Raw genomic sequence first — 6,000 nt, 5'->3', positions numbered from 1 at the left:
TCAGTCCTTGTGTCTTGTTGTGAGTTTGTGCGTCTCTCTGTGAATCTGCATGTCTCTTTGTGAGTTTCCGTCTCTAACCGTGAGTGCATGTGTAATAAAGGACTCGATCCTGGGTCTCTGTCTCCGTTGTCCTTTATTCGGGTTCTTTCCACTTGTCCCACACGGCCCTCGCTCAGAGTCTCCCCCGCTTGGCAGCTCGACCTCTGCCTTCGATCCCGTAGCCTTTCGCGCTCCTGCAGCTCCGCTGCAGATCCCTGGTGCAGCCCTCCGGCTGCTCTCACTGCAGCTCCACCGCTGCTCCCCGTTCCTCCATGCTCGGTCACCGCTGACTGGCCGTGCCGAGTCTTACCGTGTGTGGCGATCTCGCCACTCCCCAACCTCAGCCCTGCGTGGCCTCTGTGGCGATCTCGCCACTCTACAACGTCCGCCCTGCGTGGCCTCTGTGGCGATCTCGCCACTCTCTGTCTCTATCCCCAACTCTCTCTTCCACCCCGCTGGCTGGCGCCGTCATGAGCCCCTCAGCCACCAGGCTGAGGCACGGCGACCACCCAACGTGTTCTCCACTCTTCACTCCCCCGACTGACCCAGATGTCTTCCTGTCTCCCCGCTATAACATCTCCCCCCACGTGACCCTGACTCCTCCCTCTCGGATCGTCACATCCGACCCGCTCATTTACGCCCGCATTACACCACCCTCCCCCGTAGAGAAAATTCCAGCCGTCCTCGGCTGAAACAGAACAAAATAATGCGGGCGAAGGCATCACAATCAGGAGTCCCCCAGACACAACGGAGATTATAACAACAACACAAGTAACGAAAGGGGAGGGATCAGCAACCGGAACAGAACAACAAGAATAATAATAGCACAAAGCACAACAATGGCAACCGACACGCAAGAATGGCACACGCGCACAACCCAGAAATGTGGTGTCTTAGAGCGTGTCCATGTTGTTGTTCCATCCGCTCGGCTCAAGTCCAACATCAAAGAGCAAGTGGTAGGCAAGAATGACGAACGGGCGCTCAATTGCTCCTTTAAGTCCTCATCCAGTTAGCACACCAGGTAACACCCAGTGTGGCAGGCGCCGAAGATCTGTGACGAGAAGGAGAATCCAATCCCCTGAGGCACAGCACAACAACGCACATCCGCATGTCGTACACGACAGCCACCCGGCCCCAGGGTAGTGGAGATGATGTAATTCCGGCCCGTTTAAGAAAACCCCAATAATTACCCAAAATAAACGCGATGGATGCCCCAGTATTTACATTTTAACAACAATATTATTTACACGTGACAACAACAACAAAAAAATGTCCTGCTCTTGCCCACCAGCAGTCCTCCCTTGAGGACCAGCACAGACATCTCACGGTCACAGCATGTACCCACGGTCACTCTCAACAAAACCCCTAGTCGCACACCCTCGCGTGGAGAGAGCCACGCTCCCCAGAGGTAACGTTTAACTCGCCCTAACCCTCACCATGGTCGTCAAACCATAGCAACATCCACTGATCATACTCTCGGCTAGTGCAATTTTGGGGATGAGCAGCAACTCGGCCATGCTCCTCCCTTACTATCCCATCAGCGATGGACACACACCAGCATCTTATAGTCTGACGCTTTATAGCCAAGGGAAGATCAATCCCTCGGCAAGGCCAGACACCAACGACTCCCCCCACGGGGCAATGTTCTCTTATAGATTCAATAACGACCTAACCCAAATCCCGTGAGCCCCCGGCACACCAGGTTCAGTCTGCCACCGCACAACTGAACCATGACTCCCCGAGCCATATGAGCACATGGCCCATTAGTTTGAGACATTCCACGGAGGTTTCGCCTCCGGGCTGTCAGGTCAGCCATCAGCCATAGGCCGATGTGACCACAACTCGTGCATCACCCAATCAACAATGGCAGGCATAACAGATGGAATATTTGCCCCACCGAGGTTTTTCCCGCGCGCTCAAAATGGCGGCCCCCTTCGCCAAGCGCGTTCTCGCAATATCTCGCGCGCACTCAAATGACGGCCCTTTTGCGCAAAGCGCATCGTCGCCATACCCCGCGTGCGCGCAAAATGGCGGCCCAACGTGCGAACACGTGGCCAGTTTTCTCCGTGCGTGCACCCCAGCTGCCCTTTGCTGGGGGTCACAAGACGCATCCCCCGTCACGTTGTAACAACCCCACCAACGATAGAGGCACAGCCCCAGCTTGCTGCGCACAGCAGTCATATCGGGGAAATTTTAACCAATATTTTACCAAAACACATTGGTTACACACACCAACCCGCAAAGCAACTCCTGGCTGCATGCAATCAACCGAATGAGCGACGCCACTTGGCGCCAATTTACGGTCCCATCACCCTTAACATCTGAGCCACCCACAACGGCGTCATCGCGCACCCTCATCGCGCGCTCTCTCTCTCAAAAAGCGCAATTACCTATAATATACACGCAATATCGTGTGCATAAACACCCACACAACCAAATTTTTGGGTCCCCCTCGAATTTGTTACCAATTTCCAAACAGGTACACACAATTAATAACACTCCCAAACCCAATAGTCAACCAATGCATTGCACCCCGTAACCGTACAGAACGGTGTAAACAGCACATGCAGTCAGCATATCGCGATCACACGCGTACATTTAAGCACAATAGCAAGCAGATCTGCAGGCAACCAACACACCATTAATCCTGTCGTAACTTTGCAGCAACAACACAAATATTCTCTCTTGCAAACAACCACATCGCACACAGCACCTCGCAGCACAATACACCAAAAATAAATATTTTTCAATTAAGCCCGTCGCACACGGTAACCCACGAGATGGTACAGCGCAGGATACCCGACGCTCCCGAGTTAATAATTAACTTCGCCATCAAGATAACAACTCCACACCGCAGCGCACACACACTATTTGACACTCAGCAACAAGCAGATAGCGCGTCCATCGTCAACACACACACATACACACAGCCCGAACCGCGCTCCGCACACTCGAGACATGAGAAAAATCGCCCCCCGGCACACGAAAGATGGGTGAGGTGTGTGTTAAGGCCGGGTGCGTATCGTTATGACTCGCCCGGGGCTGCAGCAAGCAGAGGACGGCAGGGTGGTAACTTGAGACGCCTCGCAGAACTCGAACGATGACTTGACTGCTCCGTTGTCTCGCATTCGAGCCAGGACGGGAGAGCTCCCGCCCCAGCAGCTGCAGCGTCGTCGTCCTCTCCTCGCAGCTCCTCCTCGCAAAACAGCAGCTCACAGCAGGCTGCTCACCCCGCGGCACCCCCAGATTTCAGCGCAAGGCCGCCTCTCCGCCGCGATGTTGAAGATGGCGGCGTCTTCCCGCCGCGGTGAAGACAAGATGGCGGCTTCCCGCCGTTTCTCCCCTGCCACGCCCAAGATGGCGTCTTTGTGTCGCGTGGCAGATGGCGCTGGCAGCGCAGGCAAGGCGGAGGCCTGCGGATCACTACCAGGCCTCCCCGATGCCGTCCTCGTCGTGACGAGCTCACACAGTTGCGCCAGCACGATTTTCAAGGTCTCCAGCTGCGCCGCCATCTGTCTCCATCGTAAGTTGGCGTCCACCGGCGCAGATGGGTCCACCGACGCGGCGACATTTTGCTCACCCGGACCCGTACTCGTTCCAGCACGGATCACCTCTTCCATCGCAGGCAGGTCCACCGCCTGAGGAAGGTCGTCGTCGTCGGATGATGTAGCAGATGATGGCGCAGGAATATTCTTTCTTCTGAGCTGTTTTGACGTGCCGTTTCACTTCTGACACCAGTGTAATAAAGGACTCGATCCTGGGTCTCTGTCTCCGTTGTCCTTTATTCGGGTTCTTTCCACTTGTCCCACACGGCCCTCGCTCAGAGTCTCCCCCGCTTGGCAGCTCGACCTCTGCCTTCGATCCCGTAGCCTTTCGCGCTCCTGCAGCTCCGCTGCAGGTCCCTGGTGCAGCCCTCCGGCTGCTCTCACTGCAGCTCCACCGCTGCTCCCCGTTCCTCCATGCTCGGTCACCGCTGACTGGCCGTGCCGAGTCTTACCGTGTGTGGCGATCTCGCCACTCCCCAACCTCAGCCCTGCGTGGCCTCTGTGGCGATCTCGCCACTCTACAACGTCCGCCCTGCGTGGCCTCTGTGGCGATCTCGCCACTCTCTGTCTCTATCCCCAACTCTCTCTTCCACCCCGCTGGCTGGCGCCGTCATGAGCCCCTCAGCCACCAGGCTGAGGCACGGCGACCACCCAACGTGTTCTCCACTCTTCACTCCCCCGACTGACCCAGATGTCTTCCTGTCTCCCCGCTATAACATCTCCCCCCACGTGACCCTGACTCCTCCCTCTCGGATCGTCACATCCGACCCGCCCATTTAAGCCCGCATTACACGTGTCAGTGAGTCTGTGTTTTTGTGCGAGGCCGTGGCTCTATTTTAGCCTCGTGTAACTGTTGTGTCTGTGTTTTGCAGGCATATGAAGTGCTGCTGCTTGTTTTCAATGTACGCAAGGATTAAACACCTCAAATACACATGTACCAGATTATAAGATATACCTACGACACATATGTGTTTTGGGAAGTTGAGCATGGTTGATTCAAATGAGCTCGGAATTGGGGAGTTAAAACGTGGGACAATTATCATTATTCGTACATTAACATAAGTAATATTTATACGAATATTAGATTAACATACTTATATATATAAACACTAATTTACGTTAAAGTGATTATTAAAATAACATAGAACCAATTATTGGCCGAGCTCTGTGAGCAAATCAATTCTCTCCACCACAAATTACACGCCAGTTTCCACATTTAGTGACAGCAGCAAAGTCAATGTTTCCTTGAACCATTGGTTCAGTACAAGCAAAACTCTGGACCGTTTTGACATTCAGAGTCTCATCAGCAGATACAGACTTGCTTTGATTCCATATATTTGTAGTGGTGGTGTTGACGTGCGCCGACTGTGACAGTGATGGATCCCGGGGCGGCGCGGGGTGCGGGGTTGGGCACGCGTTGTGGGCGTGGTGTGGACGCGCGCGCCGGGAGTGACAGATGACGGGGCGGCGCGGCGTGGGTGGTGAGGCACGATGAGATGTGGGAAAACAGGATCGTAGCCAGCGCCCAGCGATTGGTCGAATAAGTGGGTGCTCGCAGCGACGTCCGCAGGTGGGGTATAAAGGGGGACGCGCGAGAGCACTCGGGGAGAGTTACCCAGTTGAAGACCCGAAGACGGAGCTGAAGACCTAGTGCCCCGAGACCCCTAGTCCCGCCGTCCTTGTGGGGACCGGGGCCCTGTGTGGCTCGGAGGCGAGGCTGTGGGACCCGGGGTCCGACGCCCCCGTGGGTCGGGCTGGGGACCCACAGTCGAGACGGATACCCCGGGCAGGGAGTGTCCCGAGTAGCTCAGTGGCGTTAGTAGACGAGTAGCTAAGTGGATGTTGGTCATCCGAGTAGCTCAGTGGCGTTAGTCGCCGAGTAGCTAAGTGGGTGTTTGTCACCCGAGATACTAAGTGGATGTTGGTCATCCGAGTAGCTCAGTGGGCGTTAGTCGCCAAGTAGCTAAGTGGGTGTTTGTCACCCGAGATACTCAGTGGGTGTTTGTCACCCGAGATACTAAGTGGGTGGTTGTCACCCGAGATACAAAGTAGGTGTTAGTCACCTGTGAACGAGTTTGATAAAATAAAGAGTGTGTTACCCGTGAAGTCGTCTCCCGCCGAGTTACTACATTACAACTGGCGTCAGAAGTAAACCTGTCTTCAAGAAGTATGGACACGAGGAAGACTACCCGTACCCACGAGCGAGGTCGGGACGACGACGGCGTACCGGGGACACCAACCTCGGCAGGAGAGGACGAGGAGTTGCCGCCGATGCAGCACTTCGCGGTGATGGCCGACGCTCCGCTTGCCTCCGACACCAGCCTCCAGGACGCGCACTCCCGGTTGGCGGAGTTGCTACTCGCCGCCGCCGCTGTCTTGGCCGACATCTCCGTTCCGGCGAGCGGAAAAACGGCTG

The sequence above is a fragment of the Lampetra fluviatilis genome, chromosome 70 (assembly GCF_964198595.1).
Source record: "Lampetra fluviatilis chromosome 70, kcLamFluv1.1, whole genome shotgun sequence".
Classification (NCBI taxonomy): domain Eukaryota; kingdom Metazoa; phylum Chordata; class Hyperoartia; order Petromyzontiformes; family Petromyzontidae; genus Lampetra; species Lampetra fluviatilis.
This window is presented reverse-complemented; position numbering follows the sequence as displayed.